Genomic DNA, 27,980 nt, shown 5'->3' with positions numbered 1-27,980 from the left:
GGGCTGCGCCTGGACCCCTCGCACGTGCCACATGTCCCTGCGCCAACCATCTTCGCCACAGGCGCTGCACCGTGGACACATCCCTATGGGTATCGGCTGCGATTTGACGAAGCGACCAACCTGCCCTTCTCAGCCCGATCACCATACCCCTCGTAAAGTCGTCTGTCTGCTGGAAATGCCTCCGTTGACGGCGGTCTGGCATTCTTAGCTATACACGTGTCCTGTGGCACACGACAACACGTTCTACAATGACTGTCGGCTGAGAAATCACGGTACGAAGTGGGCCATTCGCCAACGCCGTGTCCCATTTATCGTTCGCTACGTGCGCAGCACAGCGGCGCATTTCACATCATGAGCATACCTCAGTGACATCAGTCTACCCTGCAATTGGCATAAAGTTCTGACCACTCCTTCTTGGTGTTGCATTTGCTCTGTCAGTCAGTGTATTTCTAATTCCTATATCAATGTTCGAAGTGACCAAATTTCTTTTCTTAAGAAAGCCCCTCCTTGCTTGTGCTAGTCTGCACTTTATGTCCTCCTTACTTTTGCCATTGTTAGCTATTTTACTACCGAAGCAACAATATTCATCTACTTCCATTAAGACTTTTATTTCCTAATCCAATATTACCTGCATCACCTGCCTTCGTTCGACTGCACTCCATTAGTTCTGTTTTGGACTTATTTATTTTCATCTTGTTCTCTTTACCTAAGAACTCCGTCCATGCCATTCAGCAACTTCTCGAAATCTTCTGCAGTGCCAGATTAAATAACATTATCATCGGCAAATCTCAGCGTTTTGATTTCCTCTCCTTGGATTGTGATTCCCTTTACAAATTTCTCTTTGATTTTCTGTACTGCCTGTTCTATATAAACATTGAAAAGGAAGGGAGACAAGGGAGTGATCCTTTATGGATTGCTGCTTCTTTTTCAAAGCCCCCGATTTTTATCACTGCAGACTAATTTTTGTACAGATTGTAGATAATTCTTCGTTATCGGAATCTGATCCCAGTCACCTTCAGAATCTCAAATAGCTTGGTCCAATCGACATTATCGAATGCCTTTTCTAGATCTACAAATGCCATGTACGTGGGCTTGTCCTTCTTGATTCGATCATCTAAGATCTGACGTAGAGTCAGGATTGCTTCACGTGTTCCTATATTTCTTCTGAAGCCAAATTGATATTCTCCCAACTCAGCTTCAGCTTGTCTTTCCATTCGTCTGTAAATCATACGTGTTTAGATTTTGCAGGCATGAGATACTAAACTAATGGTTCGGTAGTTTTTACACTTGTCAACACAGGCTTTCTTGGAAATAGGTATAACAACATTCTGCCGAAAATCGGATGGGACTTCTCCTGTCTCATACATCTTACACACTAAATGGAATAACCTTGCTATGCTGGTTTCTCCGAAGGCAGACAGTAATTCAGAGAAAATGTCACCAATTTCAGGTATCTTGTTCCTATGTAGGTATCTCGCAGCTCTGTCAAATTCTGACCTCAAAACTGGATCTTCTATTTCATCAGCATCAACAGCCCCTTCTTTTCCAGAACCATATCATCTACCTCTTTACCTTGATACAACTTTTCGATTAATTCCTGCCATCTTTCTGCTTTGTTTTCTTTCCCTAGAAGTGGTTTTCCATCTTAGCTCTTAATATTCATACACCTAGATTTCCTTTCTCCAAAGGTTTCCTTGATTTTCCTGTATACAGTATCTACCTTTCCTAGGACCACACAACCTTCGACATCCTTGTACTTCTCCTTCAGCCATTCTTTCTTAGCTACCTTGCACTTTCTATCCACTTCATTTTAATCGCCTGTATTTTTTTACCCTCTTCATTTCTTGCATTATTGTATTTTCATCGTTCATCAAGCAGGTCCAGCATCTCCTGTGTTATCCATTGATTTTTAGTTGATCTTTCCTTCCTTCCTAATATTTCTTCAGCAGCCCTACTGACCTCATTTTTCACAACTGTCCATTCTTCCTCTATTGTGTTTCCTTCAGTCTTTTTCAGTTATTCTTTGTGCAACGTGTTCCTTGAAATAATCCCTCACAATCTTTTCTTTCTACTTATCTAGATCCCATCTCCTTGCATTCCTTCCTTTCTTCAATTTCTTCAGCCTCAGATGGCATTTCATGACCAGCAAATTGTGGTCAGAGTCCACATCTGCTCCTGGGAAAGTTTTGCAAACCAACACCTGGTTTCAGAATCTCTGCCTAATAATATTGCAGTCTATTTGATACCTTCCAGTGTTTCTAGGTCTCATCCACGTATACAGCCATCGTTTGTGGTGTTTGAACCAAGTATTAGCAAGGACTAAATTATGATTAGTGCAGAATTCAATCAGCCGACTTCCTCTTTCATTCCTTTGTCCCAATTCGAATTTTCCTACTGTATTACCTTCTATTCCTTGGCCTACCACTGCATTCCAGTCTCCCACCACAATTCGATTCTCGTCACCTTTTATATATTGTATTAAATATTCTCTCTCTCTCTTCATATATTCTTTCGATTTCTTCATCATCCACTGGACTAGTAGACACATAGACCTGCACTATTGTGGTGGGCATTGGTTTGGTGTGTATCTTGAAAACAATAATTCTTTCACTATACTGGTCGTAGTAGTTTACCTGCTGCCCTATTTTCTTATTCATTATTAGACCAACTCTTGCATTTCCCCTGTTTGATTTTGTGTTGATAATTCTGACCAAAAATCCTGTTCTTTCTGCCAACGTACTTCACTTATACCTACTACATTTCGTTACCTTTAGTCTATCCATCCCCCTTTTCAGATTCTCTAACCTACCACAACGATTCAAACTGCTAATAATTCCACGCTCCGACTCTCAGCATGTCAGTATCCATCTTCCTGATGATCGCCCCCTCTCGTGTAGTCCCTACTCGGAGTACATCATTCATATAGAGAGAGCTGCACGTCCTCGGGAGTTAGTTACGCCTGTACTTCCCCGTTGCTTTCAGCCGTATAGAAGTATCAACACAGCTAAGCCATGTTCAGTGTTATTACAAGGACATATCAGTGAATCATCTAGACTGCCGCCTTTGCAACTTCCATTCGTTAGTCTGGACTCTCCATCCGATATGGTTGCACCTGCGGGTCGGCTACATGCTTCATTGGGACGCGCAAGCCTCCCCAGCGCGGCAAGATCACATGGTTCGCAGGGGAGGAATTAGTAGAGGAATTCGAGGAATTACAAATATAAAATGGAGGTCGGAGACTCGTTGCTCCATTGCGCTATACCAGAAAGTAAAAGTTCCTTATGGGAATCAATGTAAGTAGCCGTTCGGCTCCATGGCTAAATGGTTAGCGTTCTGGCCTTTGGTCACACGGGTCCCGGGTTCGGGAAAATATTCGTTTATAGGAAGAGGGGTTAGGGATTAGAATAATTTACCAAGGGAGATGTTCAGTACCTTTCCCAATTCTTTGCAATTATTTAAGAAGAGACTAAGTAAACAACAGATAGGGAAACTGCCACCTGGTGATTTCTCTAGTGATAGAAAAATAATTTTAAAGCCCACCGAAAATGTCTTCTGTGCTCGTAAGAAATATTACTAACAACAATATTTTTTCAATATTTTCAACATACAGTATATGCAGTAAGTCCAATTATCTAGGAAATGAGACACCAGAAAGCAGCTGGTATGTTATGCGTTTCCCAGACGCTCAAAGCTTTTAAACGTTTAGTGATGATCATGGGGGCCTCGCTGGGTTTGGCATTTCTTCCGAGTACTTGAATCAGGACTCTTTTCTTTCATTCTCTCTTTCTGACCTCCCTCAGTAAACTGATTTTTTCTTCCGCACCGACGGTAATAAGATTGCGTAACGTAGGGAGTCTTTCGTTGGCGACGGGGGCGGGGGGTAGTCGAATATTATTGACATTAACTCGTCAAGATGCCCCTGTTGGTCGAGGCAGTAGAATAACACCCACGGTATCCCCTGTCTGTCATAAGAGGCGACTAAAAGGGACCCCAGGGGCTCTGAAGCCACTACGGAGCCCTTAGCTGAGTCCTGACATTGTTTCCACCTTTTGCCAGGCTCCTCACTTTCATCTATCCCGTCCGACCTCCCTTGGTCAACTCTTGTTCTTTTCCGATCCCGACGCTATTTGAGATTCAAGGGCATCCTTTCCATTTTTCTTTCTGATTAGTGTTGTATAGAGGACGGTTGCCTAGTTGTATTTCCTCTTAAAATAATAATCACAACCACCTCATTAAAGCAGCCGCGGTTCGAATCCCGGCTAATGTTCGTGAAATTCTTGAAATGTAATTTCACTGTGGTTCGTATTCCACGTAGAACTGTATGTCCCATGGCTATGAACACATCAACAGTCACGTAACCTCTGCAGTTGACGCAACTCACTTCAAATATGGCGGACCAGTGTACAGTCCATCGTTATCTTTACCATAATGTTGTGGGCCATGGCTGAATTATTTTCCTCCTGCAATATTTTTGTTCTGTGATGTTAAAATTATACCTTTAGATGAAAAACTCCACGAAGAATCAAACAGGTTTTATAGTCTTTGGTCAGCCGTGAGCACCATGTTTCCTTTAATTCGTACATAAATTTGTTACATTGATTTCCTCAATTCTCCGGTAATGCGCCATGCAAATTGAGAACAAAATGACTGGTTCATGACTACGTTTCCTTTATTGTGAATACTGCATATATTTAAAGCATATATTACGAAAGTCTTGTTCCTAAACAAGGCTGTATATTTCATAGAAGGTTAGTGTACTGTGAACCGAAATAACAGCAATAACAATAGAATACTTCGTATTACTAAAATAGTGATAAGAAGTTGCTTGTAAGACGTTAAGAGAAAAGAAGAATACGGCTTGAAAGAATGGTGGATTATTACCGTATTCTGGGAGTACCCCGTTGTGCAACAGATTTGGAAATTAAGCAAGCCTATCGAACGTTGGCACTGAAATGGCATCCTGACAAGAATCCGTGCAATTCGGAATTAGCTACCAAGAAATTTCGAGAAATTTCTGAAGCATACGAGGTTTTATCTGACAGAAAGAAGAGATATATGTTTGACCATTATGGTCAGACCGGTAATAAAGCCGATATAATGCGCAACAACAAAATCTATGGCGGAACGTTTGCGTACAGAGGTTCCGCAGCTATATACCGAGAAGGAGTCAACGTGGGTAAACGTCGTGAGCATGCTTCACAGGGTATACATTTCTGTATTAATGTGAACACTCCAGGTAAGTCGTTCATGTTTTATCATCCCTCTCAAGGATGCTATGCTTACACCAGCTACAACGCCACAAGAAAGTCTGCACATCCACCGCCTCGGGTCTTTAGCAGCAATATCTCCTTACATCGAACCGGAAGAAAGGAGAGCAGCCCGTCAATGTTTCAAGTTAACAGCGGGATGTCTTCCAAGTTCACGAAACGAGGATCTCAGTCTTACAGATTCAGTATATTTTTCTAGATGTAAGCTTTTATTTTGGAATCATTTTAAATACTGAATACACTATTTGAAACATGTTCTAATGATAGGGTAAATTTTGCGTGATCTCTTAAAATGATTTATGCTACAGTGACTTGCCCCCAGTAAGTGATCTTTTTAAAATGTTAGGCATGGTGTTCAGAGTTAAATTGTGTATTATGTTGGCAACGTGTCTCTATTGTGTATAAATACTTTTTATACATGTTTAATAAAACTGTTTGAATTCCCATGGTTTCCAAGCGCAATTACTATGATACATCAGTGTGAGGCTAGGTGAAAGGGCAAGGCGTATATCCTAATATAGTGGAGTCTAGGTTCCATGAATACGAAAGCCCTGTATCGAATTCTTGCTCATGAGTAAAGTTTGGATGTTAAGGAAAAGTCATATTACAATCCTGAGATCAACATGCCACTGTTCTGTAAGGCAATGCAGATTCCCCGGAATCTGACAAATGACTGTGAATGATGGGTCCTTGATCCCGTTAAGAGCAATTTAATACTGCATATAAATGCATATTTCGGCCATTTTTATTGCTTTGGTCATATTTTGCGCATTTTAGAAATATAAAACCTCATTTGGTTATAATTTGAGAATTTTTGTTCAAATGAGGCATCGTTTTTTTTTAAGTGCGTGTTATCTGCGTCGATTTTCAAGCACAGGATTTTAAAATACTGTAGTACATGTACGAAGGTTGGAACTTAAAAAGTGGCAACTATTTATTTACAACAGATACAAAAGAGTCATATGTTAGCAACCTTTACTGTCCTTCAATGTCGTCACCAGAGTTGTGTATAACCCGTTGCCAGCGATGTGGAAGTCGTAGTATACCTTTAGCAGGGCCTGTTCTGTTGTTGGTGCGAATGGAGCGGTCTACTGCCTGTCGAATCTCTGCAACAGTTCTGAGCTCACGAATCGTCTGGTTTCGATCACTGTCTAGTAACGCGGCAAGAGCATGCACTTCTTCACTGACGCTCGTAGGACGACCTGCCCGATGTATGTCCGCTACAGTTTGCCGACCATCGTTGAAGGCTTTTACCCAACGTGCCACTGTTCTGTAAGGCAATGCAGATTCCCCGCAAGCCTCTTGAAGACCTTGAAGGTACTGTCGTGCTGTACGACCTCTGGCACATTCACTCTTGATCCAACTCCGTTGTTCCTGTTTGGAAAACATAGTGACAACGTTACGTTAGACCGCTACCTCACACGTGACTGTTTTTCTCGCTTGTGCGCACGTAGGTGATGTGGGAAGAGCGAGTCCATTTGCTCTGAGCTAAGGTAGGTATGTAACCAACGTGTGCTATCAGCGACAATATTAGATTCCGTTGCATAGCGTCTCCACAGCAGTGTTGCCACTATTTAAGTTCCAACCCTCGTATATTTCTTCCTTTTCCTGAAAGAGATAGGTGTCGGTAGCGGGTTTAGAAGACATGATTGCGAGAAAGAGGTACTGTACGAACGTACGCCGACAGATACCAAAAAGCATGCAAATACGTTGTTGGTTATCTTTTTTGGGAAAAGAGAATGAGAACTGCGACTCAGGGCTATGTATGTTCAGTCCTCAGCCCTAAGGCTGGTTGGATCCTCAACAGCTCCGCCATCAGCTGTCATAGATGGCCTAGGCATCACTGAAGAGGCGTACTAGGGAAATGAGGAGTGAGGTAGTTTCCCGTTGCTTTCCTCACCGAACCAGGAGTTGCGATTTCACATCAGTCTGCCAAGCCCACTGAAATGCATGCACCAGCTGACCCTATGAGTAACATTTTCACACCATTCATAGCAGGGACTGGCTGCATAAGGAATGGTATTACTAGCACCGCTCATACCTCAGCCACTTTCATATTGTCAAAGCCAAGGATAAGACAAAGACAGATCAATGAAAGTAACAAAATTGCTCTAGCCTATACCGGAAGACATAGTGCACTGTAAACACTAGGTCCTGATACTGAATGAGTGTATAAAGTGTTGTTTTACTCTGTCAGTTTGCATTATTAAATACGTCTGCTGTATTATCACACATCACTTTTTTGACACGTTTAATGTTAATAATGTTAGTAATACTCTAATACTTGCTACCTATCTCTAAAATGCTTAAGTTATATATAAACTTTCCTAGGTCATATTTATCTACTTTTTAGGGCTTATTTCCTTGCATATTTTGTACTTCTTTAGGTCATAAACATCCGAACCCTGCTCATGAGGAAAGTTGAAACAAGAAAGAAAGAAAGAAAGAAAGAAAGAAAGAAAGAAAGAAAGAAAGAAAGAATCGACCGCATCTGTGGTGTAGTGGATAGTGTGATTAGCTGCCAGCCCCGGGGGCCCGCGTTCGATTCCCGGTTCTATCATGAAATCTGAAAAAAGGTACCAGAGCCAGAACGGGGTCTACTCAGTCTCGAGACGTCAACTGAGTAGAGGGGGGTTCGATTTCCATCTCAGCCATCCTCGAAGTGTTTTTCCGTGGTTTATCATTTCTCCTCCAGGCAAATGCCGGGATGGTACCTAACTTTAGACCACGGCCGCTTCCTTCCCTCTTCCTTGTTTATCCCTTCCGATCTTGATATTCCTCCACAAGGTCCCTGTTCACCACAGCAAGTGAGGATGTCTGGGCGAGGTACGGGTCCTTCTTCCCAGCTGTATCTCCCGACCCAAAGTCTCACGCTCCAGGACACTGCCCTTGAGGCGATAGAGATGGAATCCCTCGCTGAGTCTGAGGGAGAAACCAACCCTGGAGGGTAAACAGATTAAACAAGAAAGAAACTCGTGTCCTCGTCCCGAGGTGATGCAGCCCTTTCCAGGCATAACCCACACACCAGCCTCCTGCCATTCTTAAATCCCTGGCAGTACCGGAAATCGAACCCGGGACACCGACCACGGCAGCTAATAGTGCTAACTGTTACGCTACGGAGGCGGATAATTGAAGCCAAATATACCGTTGAAATCATAATACAGTAGTCCGTCAGTCGACGACTGAATTTTGTCCTATTTTACGAACTGTCATTCAATGTACCGATAGCATATGCAATATGTTAAAGCTCAAAATGTATACATGATTCTCATAGCAAACTTATTTTCATTTAATTCATTTACCATCGAGGGTTGGTCCCCTCCCCCCCTCCCGCCTCGGCGCAGGATACCGCTTCTACTGCCTCAAAAGGGCAGTGTCCTGGAGCGTGAGACATTTGGATGGGGATGAAACTGGGGTAGAGGACCAGTACCTCACCCAGGCGGCCTCACCTGCTATGCTGAACAGGGGCCTTGTGGGGGAGTGGGGTGGAATGGGAAGATTGGAAGGGATAGGCAAGGAAGAGAGAAGGAAAGGGCCGTGGCCTTAAGTTAGGTACCATCGCGGTATTTGCCTGGAGAAGAAGTGGGAAACCTTATCGAGAATGGCTGAGATGGGAATCGAACCCACCTCTACTCAGTTGACCTTCCGAGGCTGAGCGGACCCCGTTCTAGTCCTCGTACCACTTTTCAAATTTCATGGCAGAGCCGGGAATAACCCGGGCGTCTGGGAGTGACAGCTAATCACACAAACCACTACACCACAGAGGCGGACGTAAACTTGCTATTTTTAATATTAAATTTCGATGACACAAGTGTGGAAGTTCCGGTCGTATAACGTTGGATTATAATGTTCTCGAACACTCGATCAGCTGTTTGAAAATATAATTTCCTACAAAGAAGGATCTCCGAAATAAAAAAGCGTACGAAAATGCTGCAAAGTTTAGGCTGTGAAGACTTGGGAGAAAGGAAACAAGCTGCTTGACTGAGTGGTGTTCCGAACTGTCAGTGGAGAGATAGCGTGGAATGGTATTAGTGGACGAATAGGTTTGAATGGTATTTTTTAAAAGTAGGAAAGATCAGAATATGAAGATAAATTTGGAATTCAAAAGAACAAAATTGGAGCAAGTATTCGTTTATAGGAAATTAGGAAGAGGAGTTAAGGACTGGAATAATTTACTAAAGGAGATGTTCAATTACTTTACGATCTCTGCAATTATCAAAGAAAAGACTAGGTAATGTAAACAGATCACTGGTGACGGATTGAATCCGTAGGTGGGTCTTTTATTGGTTTCACTTCTGGCAGGCTCTCCAATTTAATACACTGACTGACAGTGCAAATGCAACACCAAGAAGGAGTGGTCAGAACTTTATGCCAATTGCAGGGTAGACTGACGTCACTGAGGTATGCTCATGATGTGAAATGCGCCGCTGTGCTGCGCACGTAGCGAACGATAAATGGGACACGGCGTTGGCGAATGGCCCACTTCGTACCGTGATTTCTCAGCCGACAGTCATTGTAGAACGTGTTGTCGTGTGCCACAGGACACGTGTATAGCTAAGAATGCCAGACCGCCGTCAACGGAGGCATTTCCAGCAGACAGACGACTTTACGAGGGGTATGGTGATCGGGCTGAGAAGGGCAGGTTGGTCGCTTCGTCAAATCGCAGCCGATACCCATAGGGATGTGTCCACGGTGCAGCGCCTGTGGCGAAGATGGTTGGCGCAGTGACATGTGGCACGTGCGAGGGGTCCAGGCGCAGCCCGAGTGACGTCAGCACGCGAGGATCGGCGCATCCGCCGCCAAGCGGTGGCAGCCCCGCACGCCATGTCAACCGCCATTCTTCAGCATGTGCAAGACACCCTGGCTGTTCCAATATCGACCAGAACAATTTCCCGTCGATTGGTTGAAGGAGGCCTGCACTCCCGGCGTCCGCTCAGAAGACTACCATTGACTCCACAGCATAGACGTGCACGCCTGGCATGGTGCCGGGCTAGAGCGACTTGGATGAGGGAATGGCGGAACGTCGTGTTCTCCGATGAGTCACGCTTCTGTTCTGTCAGTGATAGTCACCGCAGACGAGTGTGGCGTCGGCGTGGAGAAAGGTCAAATCCGGCAGTAACTGTGGAGCGCCCTACCGCTAGACAACGCGGCATCATGGTTTGGGGCGCTATTGCGTATGATTCCACGTCACCTCTAGTGCGTATTCAAGGCACGTTAAATGCCCACCGCTACGTGCAGCATGTGCTGCGGCCGGTGGCACTCCCGTACCTTCAGGGGCTGCCCAATGCTCTGTTTCAGCAGGATAATGCCCGGCCACACACTGCTCGCATCTCCCAACAGGCTCTACGAGGTGTACAGATGCTTCTGTGGCCAGCGTACTCTCCGGATCTCTCACCAATCGAACACGTGTGGGATCTCATTGGACGCCGTTTGCAAACTCTGCCCCAGCCTCGTACGGATGACCAACTGTGGCAAATGGTTGACAGAGAATGGAGAACCATCCCTCAGGACACCATCCGCACTCTTATTGACTCTGTACCTCGACGTGTTTCTGCGTGCATCGCCGCTCGCGGTGGTCCTACATCCTACTGAGTCGATGCCGTGCGCATTGTGTAACCTGCATATCGGTTTGAAATAAACATCAATTATTCGTCCGTGCCGTCTCTGTTTTTCCCCAACTTTCATCCCTTTCGAACCACTTCTCCTTGGTGTTGCATTTGCTCTGTCAGTCAGTGTATTTCCTATTCGACCTCATCGATATTTTCTTGTTGATCATGATGATGATGATTGTTGTTTAAAGGGGCCTAACATCTAGGTAATCGGCCCCTAATGGTACGAAATGAGACGAAATGTGTTAACAAATTAAAAGTCCAAAATCCTCCACTGACTAGAATTCAAAACGCGAGGACGAAGAATGAATGAATGGATATGAATTTAAAAACAATCAGTGGATCCGACCTGCAATGCCTCACATTCACAAAACTGACGTAAAACAATAGTATTACTGACCAAGGGACTGCTTCTATAGCAACAGACTGAATCTATGATGCTTATAGTCGAACAAACCAAACCAAACCAAACCAAACCAAACCAAACCAAACCAAACCAAACCAAACCAAACCAAACCAAACCAAACCAAACCAAACCAAACCAAACCAAACCAAACCAAACCAAACCAAACCCCATGGCACTACAGCCCTTGAAGGGCCTTGGCCTACGAAGCGACCGCTGCTCAGCCCGAAGGCCTGCAGATTACGAGGTGTTGTGTGGTCAGCACAACGAATCTTCTCGGCCGTTATTCTTGACTTTCTAGACCGGGGCCGCTATCTCACCGTCAGATAGCTCCTCAATTCTAATCACGTAGGCTGAGTGCACCTCGAACTAGCCCTCTGGTAAGGTAAAAATCCCTGACCTGGTCGGGAATCGAACCCCGGGGCCTCCGGGTAAGAGGCAGGCACGCTACCCCTACACCACGGGACCGGCGCTTATAGTCTAAAGGGGTACAAATTCCAAGTCATCCACTGAGGGGTACTTATCACTAGGAAAGTAGAACCATGTTATTTGTCATGTTGCGGTCCTAACCAAAGTAGCGTAGACTCGCGGTATTCCACACATTATGGTACCGTATTACTAACAGGTAATGAAATTCGCACATGTAATACAGACCTATGGTGCTTCGCACATTGCGGCGCCATTTACAGGCAACGCAAACCTAGGTGTTCATCACATAAGTATACTGACCACAGGGTGCCGCACTATCCCGTGGCGCTCCTCATATAATGGGTTCTAATCATAGGCAAGCCAGAACCATGGTGTCGCTCATATAGTGTTGCTAATCACAGGTACTGTAAAAGCCGGCAACGCACCCTTTTGCTACTATACACAAACCTATTTTGTACCTAACATAGTGGTACTATGCGCAAGTAAAAGCGACCCATGGTGTTTCCCGCGTGGTGGTACTAATTACAAGTAGTCGTATGGTTCAAATTCAATCATCCCTTGGTCGCCTCTTTTACTAGCCTCTTATAACAGGCAGGGGATACCGTGGGTGTATTCTTCGTTTGCGTCCCCCACCCACAGGGAGTTGTGTGTTTGGTCTGCGAGAGGTATTTTATTTCCCTCAAGTCCGCCGGCAAGCCGGTTAAGACCCGCCTATCCGCCACCTGGGACGCGGCACGCGGGAGTATCAGCTCTCATCCTGCTACGCCAGCGTAGTAGGTGCGCGGGATATTTTCTGTGACACCTATGGTGTCTTTCATTTTCATGACCTTCGTGGCCCTTCCCTTTCTTTTAACGATACATTCTTCCAAATTTCAGACCTCTTCTTGTTTATCTCTTTCTGATTAGCGTTAAGACAGGATGGTTACCCAGTTGTATTTCGCGTGAAAACAATAATCATCACTAACCACTATCATTTAGCTACAACAATAATACAAAAGTCAAATCCCATGGCGTAACAGACCCGAAGGACCTTGGTCTGCCAAACGACCGCTGCTCATCCTGAAGACCTGCAGATTACGAGGTATCGTGTGGTCAGCACGACGAATCTTCTCGGCCGTTATTCTTGGCTTTCTAGACTGATGCCGCTATCTCGCCTTCAGACAGTTCCTCACTTGCAGTCACCTAGGCTGAGTGAACCTCGAACCATCCCTCGGATCCAGGTAAAGATCCGTGACCTGGCCGGTAATCGAACGCGGGGCCTCCGGGCAAAAGACAGAGACGCTCTCCCTACAACACGGGGCCGGCTACAACAACAACAACAACAACAAACCTAATATCGTAAGGCCTCAGCTAAACTGTGCAAGCGTTTTAATTTGACGCCATCTGGCTGTCTACTCGTCAATTTCGACGTTCCGTTTTACTCTAGGCCTACTAGATGGCAGAGTATACCGAATCTCTCTTGGGCGTCTGAATTTTAATGAATTTCGTCTTGTGAACACCGAATGTGTCACTAGAGATATTTTGCATGCTGACATCGTACGACATGGAGTGTCAAATGGACTTTTTTTCCACCCTTCAAAAATCTCATTACCTAAGCCGGGTTTGAACACGCTACAGTGGCGTAACGTTAGGGCCTGCAAAATGCATCTGTCTGCAAATTATTGTTATTGTGTTGAGCGGTGCGCTCTCTCGCAACTATGCGCCCCAGGTTATAGTTATTTATTTATCGTATGATGAATGTATATATATAGTTTCAGGATAAATGTGCGTAGTCACAAGTTCGTACAGTACTATAACTCTAGGTCTAGTATTTTGACCCAATCAACTGCTTCATCCGATGTGCGGTGAATGTCCATTAGCTTTCGTTCGAAAGCTCGAATTGGGCAGTCAGCAACAATGTCGTGGATTGACTGAGAAGAGGCACCACAGTCACAATCTGTAGAGCTAGTCCAAACCCATTTGCACAATAGATAACCACAACTGCTTTGTCCAGTTCTTATCCGATTGATGATTCTCCACTGTCGCCTTGGAAGATAAAATCCTTGTACACGTTTGGAAGGATTCTCAGCTAGATGTTTGTTGTCTACTGAAGACTGATCCCACTGGGCTTTCCATGAACTGTTAACATGAAAAGAGGTTCTTTCAAGATCTGTTGCTGTACGCCAGGGTGGTTTCCTTGATTTCAGTCGTTGATATTCAGTGTTTGTAATATCTTTATGGATGGGTAGTTGGGGGTTATGTTGTTTTTCCAAACCTTTAGGAGAACTTCTGATCGTCTTACGGCTGGAGGTGGAATATTGCTGAGAACAGGAAGCCATAGCGCGTTCGTGCTCGGAATGCATTCCGTGATTATGGGCATTGCCTAATTGAGTTGTACATCAACCTTCTTAGTGTGAACACTATTGATCCAAAAGGAGCAGCAGTATTCAGCAACAGAATATGATAAAGCTAATGCTGTTGATCTTAGAACATGAGTATTGGCTCCCCATGATGTAGCAGCAAGTTTCTGAAGAGTATTATTTCTAGTTTTAACTTTAGCAGCTACATTTGAGAGATGTTGCTTGAAAGTCAAAGTTCTATCAAGTGGTATTCCCAAGTATTTTGGTGTACTGCAGAATGGCAACACTTGACCTCGGAATTTTATTGTTGGTTTATAATTAGACTGTCTGTTGCGTAAGTGGAATGTAGATATATCACTGAAATCGTCAATGTATTTGCATCCCAACAAGTGCGCTGCATGACTCATCTTCTTATGTGAGAACAGTAAAGTTTTAAAAATATAAAGACAAAAGTTAGAAACGTATATTTATTTACGTTGCACTTCAATCCCTATAAAATATTTTTACATAATCGAATCTATATTTTTGCTACCGGTACTCTTATAGTAAGTCCTTTAAATGGATAAAGGTTGCATTAAAGTATCTGCTGTAGTTAAATTTATATGTGCTACTGATAGGTTTTATACATTTTCCGGGGGGGGGGGAGATCTCTTTTCCCGCACGTGGGCCCGTATCGTATTCTTTACGCCTCTGGCCCACAGTTTATGATAGTATCTCGTATAATCCAATCGTGGAAAAGCCCTGCATTGAACTATGGTATATTGATAGACCCCCTCCGACCTCGTCATTTTGAGTATTATTTGATATAGCAATGATTACAACTCGTCCCAATACGGAGATTCATTCCACATTCTGGTCCTCGACTTTTTTTTCCATTATTGGATGCGTTTGTGAGTGGTTGGCTGTTGAGAGAGCTCTTGCATTATCGTAGTTATAAAGTAGTTAAAACTTACTGAAATAGTTTAATTTTGTGTGTGTGTGCGCGATCCATTTAGTGCTAATTATATATTGGTGTTTAGTGCTTGTTGGTAGAAATTGGGAGTAGTTATGTTTATTTGAATTTTATATCAAGTAGTTCAGTTGGTGTTCAGTAGATTACATTTTTAGGTTAAGCAGGCTAGCTAGGTATACTTAGGTTGTAACCGTACAACAGGGTTACAGATTCCATTCTGTATTTATTATTATTATTATTATTATTATTATTATTATTATTATTATTATTAACCTGATTCATTAGATTTTATATATTCTGTTTCTCATCATTTAGACTGTAATAATTATGTATCACGTATATTATTGTATTTCATCATAGGTTAAGTGAATATGTTTGTAATTATTCTGTATGGTAGTAAGTGAGATTTGTTGGTTTCATATTGTCATGCTGTGGCTTGTAACTTTGGCTAGATGAGCTGGCATAGTATTTTGCAATCGAGGCTATGTTTAACTGTGCAAGGAGATTTCCCGGTGACGCATTCGGCCTAGTCATTCTCGATCCGCTTGGGTAAGCTTAGACAACGCTTGACTGATGACATCAGTGCGTGGACACGTGATTGCGACCAAGTGTCAGTATTCGCCAGCTACTGTATGTGGAAGTGGAAGGGATGAACAGTGAGTGGGGAGATGAGTCGTCATCGCGAGGTGATATAAGTCAAGGCGACGGTGGGGAGAGGTATTCTGTTCTTATTCTGTTCTTACTCAGTTCATCATATCTATTCAGTTGATGGTACTCAGTTCATAAGCAGTTCATATCGTGCAGATCATATGTAACAGTCAGATGTATAAAATGGAAGAAGTGGTCTTAGTGTGATGGTCAAAGCTAAGAGTTGTGTTTGAAGAAGTAATAATCGAGGAGGTCTACAAGTGGTGGTTGTATCCGAGCAGAGACGGGTACTATGCTGATAAAGAAACATCATCTTCTTGTGAGGATGGACTTCACAAGATGTTTCAATAATATTTTCCAATTATTTAAAATATTTTGAGTGGACGTAATTACATTGGAGCTCCCTACACGCGTACATGGTATGTAGGCCAACTCCTTGTTATATAAGAAGATTACAACAGACGGCTCCCGACTTCAGCTCACAGGTTTTCCCAAGAATTTCAAGTTCAACAGCGGTGTATGCAGACAACAGGTAATTAAAGCATCAGACATGTTATGCATTCATAACATGAAGAAAAGTGTAATCAGCGGCGATATCATATCTCACTTCAAGTTCATGCCAATAGCTTTTTTTGTTTAGATTAAATTTTCCTTTTCTTAATACCGCAAATCTCACGATATATTTCTTGTGTTAAATTAAAAGACGTCAATGATTGTTCATTGTGACGTAAATTATAGTCATAAACTCAGTTTTATTTTAATTATAATAAGTGATTCCAGTTCCATGTACAATCCTCAATTGTGGAAATGCAATAGTAATTTAATATTTTCCTGATCCATATCCCTGTATATTGCCAAATATGTGAGTTTATCACCTCACGCCTTGAGATAATTGATATAAGAGGTATGCTCTACCGAATTTTGTTGTTTTTCTTAAAAAAGCAACTGGCGCTCAAACAAATGTTATGTATATTGTGTGAAGGAGATGTAAGTATAAGAGTAGTGGTTGGAGTAGTCACAAAGTGTCGCCAGCAACGTGGGACTCGAAAGGTTCAGAAAAAGTGTTTCTGAATGGCAATATACATGGATCAGGTCTTTTAATGAGTACGCACATGTTAAATTCACCGAGTAATGTTAGGAAGGTCATTTTGTTGAAGTTTGTATTTAAGGGGTAATGTCAGAGGAATTGCAAGGGGAAATAGCTTTGAGATCGCGAAAAATTAGTAGGAAACCGAAGATGGACAAGGATAGCAATATGCAGTCAGGTGATGAGGCTGAGGTTATTGTGTCCAAGGAAATCCAAGGTGGTAACATAAATAGGAAGTTGGTGACTAAGGTGGGACCTACTGAAAGTCAGAAAATAGTAGAAACTGAGGAAAACGCTGTCACGCAAGATCAAAGTAAAGGGGTGATTGACCTGGGTTTATTTAATTTGCTGATGTCCAAAATGACTGAGCAGAATAATATCATTAGTGAGAAAATTGAATCTCAGAATAATATTATGAGTGAGAAAATTGAAACGGTTATTAGTGAGAAAATTGAATCTCAGAATAATATTATGAGTGAGAAAATTGAATTTCAGAATAATATTATGAGTGAGAAAATTGAATCTCAGAATAATATTATTAGTAAAAAAATTGAAGCTCAGAGTAATGCCATAAATAGTATTAATAAGAAGATTGATGATGTTAGTAATAAGATAGATCATAAGGTGTTAGAAATAAGTAAGCAAATTAATAATTTAGAAAGTAAAGTAAATAAGGAGTGTAGTGATATCAGAGCTGAGATGGAATTGGGTCGGAGCAATCTCCATGCGGAAATAGAACAAATTAGTGAGACATGCATCAAAGAGATTGATGAATTAGGCGCCAAGATCGAGTCCAATAAAGGAGAAATCAATGAGTTAGTAGAAGAAAGGTTTGAAAAGATAACCAATACAATGGGGCAAGAAACTAGGAAATGTATTAGTAGGGTAGAACAGGTGGAAAGAAAACTTGGAGAAGTAGGTGATCTAAGGAGTGAGCAGAAATCATTATCACAGAAGGTGAGAGAATCGGAAGAAAAATTACAGGAGAAGTTAAGAAAAATTGAAGAAAAGGCTGAGGAAACATTGGAAGAAAAATTTCTGAGTTGCCAGAGAGTACTCCAGAAAGAAGTGCGTGATAGTAGAAATGTACGTGAAATAATTGTAAATAATGGTTTAATCACTAGAGATCATGACTTACCTAAGTTTTCTGGGAAAGAATTTAAGCCGATGGAATTTATGAGAGTAGTAGAGAAGAAATTTGCTGTTCAATTAAGAGACAATATTATTAGCTGGGAAACTGTATTGGAGATCTTATCTAATGCTTTCGTAGGAGAGACTAAGTCTTGGTTTCAAGTATATAAAAGCTCGATGTCTAGTCTAACTGAATTTAAGGAGAAATTCATGGCTAAATTTTGGAGTGAAGGTGTTCAGAGTAGAGAGAGAGAGAGAGTAATGTTTGGCAGGTATAATTCTAACGAGGGTGTTAGAATGACTGAATACTTTTTGGCTCATGTTTTGGTGTGGAGAAATTTAGAATGTATTGGACCTGAGGCTGATATAGTTAGACTTATGGCTAAGCACTATCCCGATAGAATAAGAGAAGCTGTTTGTATGCAAAGAGTGGAGACTATTAAGGAAATGGATATTTTGTTGGAAAGTTTTGATGCTTTAGGTAGTAGCTTGAATCATAATAGGACAGTAAATAGGAATGTAGAAGGAAGGGGTAACCAATCTAATAATCAGGACAGGCCTATGAATAATCGTAACTACAGAAGAGAATATCAGGAGAGACCTAATAATAATTTCCACAGGGAGAGAAACTATCAAAATAGTTCGGAAAATTTCAGGACTGGGAGGCGTGATTATGGTAATCAACCAGAAGCTGGGAGGCGGGAGAATACAGGCCATAATAATAATAATAATGACGCTAGAGGAAATAGGCAACAGGGGAGGCCGACTGAGGTGTGTAACCAACAAGTCGTAACCGAACCAAGTACTTTAAACGCGCAACGGACTGTATAAACAGGTCACTGAGACAGTCCGTAAATGGTGAGTTCACGTATAAGGTAGATAAGTATGTCAATGTCGACCAGCCTATAGTTGTAAGTGAACATGATTGTGACCTAAGTAGCAATAATTCAAATGTTTTAAGTGACGACTTAATCGTAGACAATAAATTTTATAAGTGTAATTTAAATTTAGATATAAGGCAAGATTTGTTAAGAGATCTTATATTATGTAATGAGGATAATTTAAGTAGTGTTACTGTTACACCGACGATTGAACTGCTGATATGGGGCAGAAAAGTTAAGATTTTGTTGGACTCTGGTAGTGAGAAGTCATGTGTAAATTCCAAGCTGTATGAGGAAGTTTTGAGAGAGAAGTATGAGGTAGCGGAAATTCCAGTGAGGAATACGTTCATCGTAACAGCTGTTGGAAACAAGTCTCAAAGAGTGAATAAACAAATAGCTGTCCCCATTAACATAAGTGGAGAATGTATTTTCCAACCATGCTTAGTTGTGCCTAATTTAGTTTATGCCGTTATTTTAGGTACCGACTGGTTAACGTGTCACAAGGCTAAATTAAATTTTGATCTGTGTAATGTCAATCTTATTTGGGGAAAGAGTAGCAGGGAAGTCAGTTTACCATATGATGTTTTGTCAGAAATTAGTGCGAATAAAGTGTGTTCTAGTACGGAAGGATCTTATGAAATTCCTAATATGAGGAAAAATATTGATGTCTGCCATGTGTCTATACAGAGAGATTCTAGAGATGAATTGTATGAGACAGTGGAGAAATGTAATTTAGCGGAAAGTCAGAAGGACGAATTGTGTGAATTATTGATATCACATAGTGATGTTTTTAGCGATCGGCCTGGTAGAACACATCTTTACGAACACAAATTTAATGTTATTGATAACTCAACTTTTGTAGGACCGAAATATCCCATTCCGTTAAAATACGCTAGCGCTGTTGAAGAGCAGATTGACATTATGCTAGATTATAATATAATTGAACCATCATGTAGTCCTAATTTAAATCCAGTTGTTATTATACCTAAGAAGGATAACACGGTAAGATTGTGCATGATAATTTTTGTAAGACTACATTGGATGAATTTGAGCTTGGTGACAAGGTTTTACTCAGAGTGCCACTTCCGTCATCAGCAGAAGCTGGTCAATTTTCTAAGTTTTTCTTGTTATATCAGGGATACTTCACCGTAGTGAAACGGATTGGGAAATGTGCTTATTCATTAGAAGATAAGGAAGGAAATATCGTAGGCATATACAATATAAGAAATCTTAAGAAATATATCATGTGAGTTTGTTGATTAATTCCCATTATTATGTTAATTCACCATATTTTATGAAGCTGGCATTGCGAACAGGACTTCAGTGAAATTAGCGTGTGTTGTGATAAGTGAAGCACGGCAGTGCAATAAACTCCAGTGCTTGGAGACAGTGTATATAATGAAATGTCTTCGAGAATTACTTTTGAACACTCAATGAACGTTTGAAACGACAGAAGTGAGAAAGAAATGTAATCTGTATGTAAATAATACTGTATAATCAAAGTGAAAATGATAATTGATAAATGTTTTATATGTGTAACAACGAACATCCAGATGGATGATACTATGTACCCAAATTTGTAAAGGGCATTTTTATACATGTATCTATGGTGTACTCGATTTCAGACATGTTATGTATATATTTCATGAATCAATCGATTCATTTAATCGATTATTTCATGAGGGAGGCGTTCTGTAACCGTACAACAGGGTTACAGATTCCATTCTGTATTTATTATTATTATTATTATTATTATTATTATTAACCTGATTCATTAGATTTTATATATTCTGTTTCTCATCATTTAGACTGTAATAATTATGTATCACGTATATTATTGTATTTCATCATAGGTTAAGTGAATATGTTTGTAATTATTCTGTATGGTAGTAAGTGAGATTTGTTGGTTTCATATTGTCATGCTGTGGCTTGTAACTTTGGCTAGATGAGCTGGCATAGTATTTTGCAATCGAGGCTATGTTTAACTGTGCAAGGAGATTTCCCGGTGACGCATTCGGCCTAGTCATTCTCGATCCGCTTGGGTAAGCTTAGACAACGCTTGACTAATGACATCAGTGCGTGGACACGTGATTGCGACCAAGTGTCAGTATTCGCCAGCTACTGTATGTGGAAGTGGAAGGGATGAACAGTGAGTGGGGAGATGAGTCGTCATCGCGAGGTGATATAAGTCAAGGCGACGGTGGGGAGAGGTATTCTGTTCTTATTCTGTTCTTACTCAGTTCATCATATCTATTCAGTTGATGGTACTCAGTTCATAAGCAGTTCATATCGTGCAGATCATATGTAACAGTCAGATGTATAAAATGGAAGAAGTGGTCTTAGTGTGATGGTCAAAGCTAAGAGTTGTGTTTGAAGAAGTAATAATCGAGGAGGTCTACAAGTGGTGGTTGTATCCGAGCAGAGACGGGTACTATGCTGATAAAGAAACATCATCTTCTTGTGAGGATGGACTTCACAAGATGTTTCAATAATATTTTCCAATTATTTAAAATATTTTGAGTGGACGTAATTACATTGGAGCTCCCTACACGCGTACATGGTATGTAGGCCAACTCCTTGTTATATAAGAAGATTACAACAGACGGCTCCCGACTTCAGCTCACAGGTTTTCCCAAGAATTTCAAGTTCAACAGCGGTGTATGCAGACAACAGGTAATTAAAGCATCAGACATGTTATGCATTCATAACATGAAGAAAAGTGTAATCAGCGGCGATATCATATCTCACTTCAAGTTCATGCCAATAGCTTTTTTTGTTTAGATTAAATTTTCCTTTTCTTAATACCGCAAATCTCACGATATATTTCTTGTGTTAAATTAAAAGACGTCAATGATTGTTCATTGTGACGTAAATTATAGTCATAAACTCAGTTTTATTTTAATTATAATAAGTGATTCCAGTTCCATGTACAATCCTCAATTGTGGAAATGCAATAGTAATTTAATATTTTCCTGATCCATATCCCTGTATATTGCCAAATATGTGAGTTTATCACCTCACGCCTTGAGATAATTGATATAAGAGGTATGCTCTACCGAATTTTGTTGTTTTTCTTAAAAAAGCAACTGGCGCTCAAACAAATGTTATGTATATTGTGTGAAGGAGATGTAAGTATAAGAGTAGTGGTTGGAGTAGTCACAAGGTTTAGGAAATAATTTAGGCAATAATGTTAACTTTAAAAGAAAACATTAGGTTCGTTAGTACTGTATAATACGTACAAAGACAAATTATTGTAAGGGGTTCTAACTTCTACAGCTTTTACATTCGAGCAGACAATAGCAAGGGCGCCCATGCCCGGGGGTAAGGGGGGGCCGTGGCCCCCCTCTAGCTCTCAGGGAAAGGCAAAAATCTAATGTAGTCAGGTGTTTTTCTTTCAAGAAAATGATTTAAAAGTCGGTATTACGTAGACGTGGTAGTACCGCCCCCTCCAACAGGCAGGGGATACCGTGGGTGTTAATCTAGCGCGGAATACAAATCGCTATTCATCTTCCAAATTAAAAATACTGCGTACCCCCAGGTCTAGGCCCCCCTTACAAACTGTCATATGGGCGCCCATGGACAATAGACACGGTATTTCGTATAGATATCCGTTCAAACTATCACGAAGGTAATATTTTTTTCAATTAAATAATACGATACGCCTGTAAACTTCGATTTAAAGAAAGAAGTTAAAGAGAATACACGGTATTTCACTGGTTAATTGCTCTTCAGTCTTTGGATGGCTGACGATTGTTAGCTGCATTCCAATGAGATCAAAGAGTAGAGGGTAGCTGAAAAAACAGTAATACAAGAATCATATTCCGAAAATATGCAGTTCCAAGTCCCCAACATTCTTTGCACTTTGCACCTTCGATTATGTATCGAGTAAACGTTAATAATCAAATTCCTATATCCCAATACTTGCAATTCAAGTCCCCGACTGAAGTTTTTTAGATGCATTATTGTAGTCAACCTCATATTTTTCAGCATTAAAGGACACTTTTATTCTCCGTCCCGCGTAGTAGGGAAAATAATAGTAATCCATCAGCTGTAAAAATAACATAAACGCATTTCAGTTAAGAACTGTACTGTAGATACGGTATATTAGATAGTATCTTGCCTGATATATTCCTATGTATCTTTGTGTACGGAAGCCCTCTCGCTCCTTCAGCATTTAACCAAACGGCAGTTTTCATTTCTATTAGAGCAAAGTAGAATAAAATAGTAGTCCTACTAATAATAATCTGTCTACGCATTTAGCTTTCTTGGTAATCTTTTAGTACTTGCGAATTTCAAACTATAATTGTAATTTCCATTTCTGTATGTGCTTAGTAATAACCTGTTGTAATTATCATACGTTTGAACGTAGTTTAAAATTATTGTTGTGTATTATAGTATCTTATTAGAAATTAGTGTGCTTATTCTATTACAGTGAAATATTTGTGTAGTATAGTGGAAGTTTTTTTTTTTTTTTTGCTTTACGTCGCACCGACACAGATATGTCTTACGGCGACGATAGGAGAGGAAGGGTTTAGGAATTGGAAGGAAGCGGCCGTGGCCTTAATTAAGGTTCAGCCCCGGCATTTGCCTGATGTGAAAATGGGAAACCACGGAAAACCATCTTCAGGGGTGCCGACAGTGGGGCTCGAACCCACTATCTCCCGATTACTGGATACTGGCCGCACTTAAGCGACTGCAGCTATCGAGTATCTGTAGTAACTCTCATACTCGAATTCTGTTGTAATTAGGGTAGATTTAACTGCAGTTTAGAATTGTGTAATTCTTGTGTATTCCTTTCGGTTTTCACTAATTAACAGCAGTTTTCATCCTGTTAGGGTGTTGTAGGATAACAATTTAATACAAATAAGTAGTATTGTAGTGTAGTAGTAGCCTTTATTACTTACCTTACTGTCGTGCGATTTTTGTGTACTATCCTAGATAATATTTCTTTCTTTTCATTTTTATTTAGCACAGAATAAGTTATTTTATATTTCCTTTTCTTTCCATTATCCTGTAAAGAATGGGTAAGAAGTGCAAGTGTAGGAACTGTGGGTGTGGCCAGTCATTAAGGAGTATGAGGGAGGAGTTGGGGAGTTTGAGGGAGATAATTAAGATTCTCTCAGAGGACAATAAGGAAAGTAGGCCTCCCTCAAACAATGTACAGGATACAGTAGGTGTAAAGGAGGGATGGGAAGGAAAGGGGGGAATTGTAGGAGACAGATGGTATAATGTTTTAACGGGAAGGAGATTGCAGGCAAGGGCTCTATTCAGGATCAGAATTCAGGACAGGTGTCTGTGAGAAATCGGTACGAGTCACTGCAGGTAGAACAACAGAGGGAAAATGAGGAACAGGGAACTGTTGCTGAGAAGTGAGGAAGTAGGAGGAAAGGGAGGAGGAAGTAGCTTCTGCAGCAGTGAGGATAGATAGGGTTGACCAGGAGGGGAGGGGATCAAATGAGGTTGGTAGAGTTGAGGCTCTGGTCATGGGAGATTCCATTGTTAGACATGTGGAGAAAGTGTGTTGAGAAAAGGGAACCAGGGTAGAGTGTTATCCAGGAATTAGGTTAAGGCAAATGTTGAGGAAAGTAGAAGAGAAGGAGGAGGGAAAGGAGAAGGTGGTAGTGTTTCACGTTGGTACCAACAATGGAAGGCAAGCGGGTATAAGTACCAACATAGTTGGAATGAGTGAAATCTGGTAACTGCAGCACGGGTGAAGATTAAGCAAGCGGAGATTGTCTCTGGTAAGACCCCAACTAGAGTGTGGTTCCAGTGTATGGGACTTTCACCAGGATTACCTGATTCAAGAACTGGAAAAAATCCAAAGAAAAGCAGCTTGATTTGTTCTGGGTAATTTCTGACAAAAGAGTAGCGTTACAAAAATGTTGAAAAGTTTGGGCTGGGAAGATTTGGGAGAAAGGAGACAAACTGGTCGAGTAAGTGGTATGTTCCTAGCTGTGGGTGGAGAGATGGCGTGGAGTGACATTAGTAGACGAATAAATTTGAGTGGTGTCTTTAAAAATAGGAAAGATCACAATATGAAGATAAATCTGGAATTCAAGAGGACATATTGGGGAAAATATTCGTTTATAGGAAGGGAAGTTAGGGATTGGAATAACTTACCAAGGGACATGTTCAATAAATTTTCATTTTCTTTGCAATTATTTAAGAAAAGGCTAGGAAAACAACATATAGGGAATCTGCCACCTGGGCTACTGCCCTAAATGCATGTTATCAGTAGTGATTGTGCACTTGACAATCTGAGCAATTACCGCTCTGGCCTGCCTTGCGATTATCAGAAGAATCACGTAGCTTACATTTGTAGTTTGCTAAACGCATGTGTATTTATATACAGTATAATTATCTGAATGTTGAAACTATCCATCTATTCATAATCTGAACGAAGTTCAACAACGCAATTTTCGAACGACGTCCAGTCTAATCCTGGAAAAACCATTTCTGCGTACAATAACGATATCGACTCAATGGTATGCTGCAGACATTTAAAATATGTCTCCTTTCATAAAACAGTAACGTGCTATTATACAGGAGCATGCAAATTAATTCGAACTTGATACAGAAGATGGGTCCTGAATGAAATGAAAATCCACAGCCTGCTACTAATCATTCGACCGGGTCAGCAATGGAATGAATGAAGCCTCAACTACCGGCGGGGATATAAATTATGCGGGCTGCCGAAGACTGTCGCACACTTCTGGGACAATGATTAATGACTGACAGTTGAAAGTAAATTTTATTGTAGAGTGTTGCTGGAATGAAAGATGACAGGTAAAAGCGGAGTACCCGGAGAAAATCCTGTCCCGCCCCCGCTTTTCCCCACAGATCTCACATGGAGTGACCGGGATTTGAACTACGGAACCCAGCGGTGAAACGCCGGCACACTGCCACCTGAGCCACGGAGGTTCGCGGTCCCATAATGGAAGCCATTAATACTACAAAAAAACCACTTCTGCAACTACAGAAAATAAATCATACTTCTACAGAAAATAAATCATACTTTAATACTTGATTAGATCCCCTCGGTTATTTTGAAGACCTGAGCACTTATTGATATGGATTATACCAATTTGGTTCCCCTGTGGGTGAGGGTGACAGAATAACATCCACGATATCCCCTGCCTGTCGTAAAAGGCGACTAGGACTCTTTTGGGAACGTAGGTTGGTGACCACGACAATGTGACAGGTAGTTCGTCATTGCAGGAGTAGGCCTATATACTTACAAATTCATGAAACACACGTCACAGTAAAGGGTGCCCAAACAGTCGCATCAACAAACAGTGTAAATCCCTCTCCCCTTCAGGAGGCAATGCAGGCGTGTATTTGCACATGCAAACGATCATAAAGTTGCTTAATGGCATCTTGCGGTAGATTGTCCCAAGCATCTTGCACCTTTTGATGCAATTCGGCAATGGTTCTTGCAGGCTCTGGAGAACGCGTAAGTTCCCGTTTCATCATGCCCCATACGTGTTCAATTGGCGAGAAATCCGGTGATATTGCTGGCCAAGGCAGTTGTTGTACAGCACTAGAGCACGTTGCGTCGCAACAGCTGCGTGTGTAAGTCCATTGTTTTGCTGAAAAATCGCATCACCTTCCTGTCACAGAAATGGCAGCAGCACGGGGACAACAACCTGTGCAATGTAGCGGGCACTGGTTACATTATCCTGCAGAAACACCAAATGTGACCGCGAGTTGTAACTGATGGCCCCTCACACCGTGAAGCCTAGGGTGGGATCTGGGTGCCGTAGGCGAATGTACTGTGGAATAGGCCGCTCACCAGGTCTACGCCGTACACGTGTACGTCCATCACTTGTATACAGACAGAATCTACTGAAGACAACAGAGCTCCATTCCCCTCTCCAGTCGACTCTTTCACGACATCCGAGTAGTCGTGCTTGGCGGTGTCGTGGTGTCCGTGGTAGCCTGGCCAGATGCACATGTGATCCTAATCCTATTGCAAGCAGACGATTCCCAATTGTCCTTTGTGACACAGTAGGTGTAAGATGTGACCGATTTAGTTCCTGGATGATGTTCCGTCAGCCACCCCTGCTCGCTCAATGCGTCAACCTTGACGTGCGTCTGTACTGCGCGGACGCCCGGAACCTGGTCTACGGGTATGGAAATATTCCACAGACCACTGCTGAAAGCAGTGACATACCGCCGATACATTGTGCCCAACATATGTAGCAATCCGTCAATACGTCCATCCAGCCTTCTGCAGGCCCACAATACGACCACGTTAAATGGCCGCAGTTGTTCAATAGAATCACGTACTCGTCGGCGGGGCATGGTTGTACCCTAGAATGAATGTTGCAAACACTGTTGACCTCTAACCTCAGCACAGTTACTGCCTGCAGAGTCAGAACAGAGTGAGCACGGACTGGTCTCCTGAGCGCCATCTGATCGCTGATGTGCATGACAAATGAATCACTAACACAACAACCCCTCAGTATGCACATATTATACCCTGGTGTCACTGAACACATCCGAGTGTCTTTGAGGATGTTGCATGTCTCTTTTACGGCAGTGTAGCCTAGTACAATGAAGTGAAAGCCAGACTCAGCTAGATGCCGATTGTCGCTAAGTTGTGAACCTTCATCAAGATCACTCTTACGATAGGCAGGGAATACCATACCCACCCACAGGACGTCAAGACACTACATAATGATGGAAGAAGGCGCATGTCATAGGACCATCTGCTGTTAGATACTCATCATCATTAATCGTTTTGCTCATTGCTGAGCGTCGAAACCTCATCTCTCTCATTTCTGCGTTGCAGCCTTGACGAGATGCCTCCGTCCAGAGCGGTTTTCAGCTTTCCTTAACATGATCTGAAGTGGCAGGCCAGTGATCTTCTTCGTCTGATTTAACCATCTATTTGCTGTTCTTCCCAGTGGTCTACTGCCTTCATCTTTGCCTTGCAAAATGGTCTTTTCCCACGTTCTCTCCTCTTCTGAGAATGTGGCCAACAAACTGGAGGTAACACTCACTCACAAGGGCTGATAGGCGTTTCTTGATGATCAGTTTGTTAAGATTGGAAACATTGGTTCTTATTTCTGTCCAGGGCGCACGCAGCATTCTCCGCGAACACCACATCTCAAGGGCATCGATTCGACTTGTCTCTAGCATTCACGGTCCAGTTCATACAGCCGTAAAAAAAAGACTGAGAACACTAGTGATTCCACCAAGCGCATCTTCGTAGCTTTTGATATCGTCCGG

The 27,980-nt window shown here is 41.9% G+C and overlaps 1 protein-coding gene across 1 annotated transcript in view; it reads right to left on the bottom strand.

Moving 5' to 3' along the window:
- Positions 1 to 27,980, bottom strand: part of LOC136857234 (uncharacterized) — a 229,969-nt gene that overhangs the window by 111,311 nt on the left and 90,678 nt on the right. The gene's annotated exons all lie outside the window — the stretch shown is intronic.

The sequence above is a fragment of the Anabrus simplex genome, chromosome 1, assembly GCF_040414725.1.
Source record: "Anabrus simplex isolate iqAnaSimp1 chromosome 1, ASM4041472v1, whole genome shotgun sequence".
Taxonomy (NCBI): Eukaryota; Metazoa; Arthropoda; class Insecta; order Orthoptera; family Tettigoniidae; genus Anabrus; species Anabrus simplex.
This window is presented reverse-complemented; position numbering and strand designations above follow the sequence as displayed.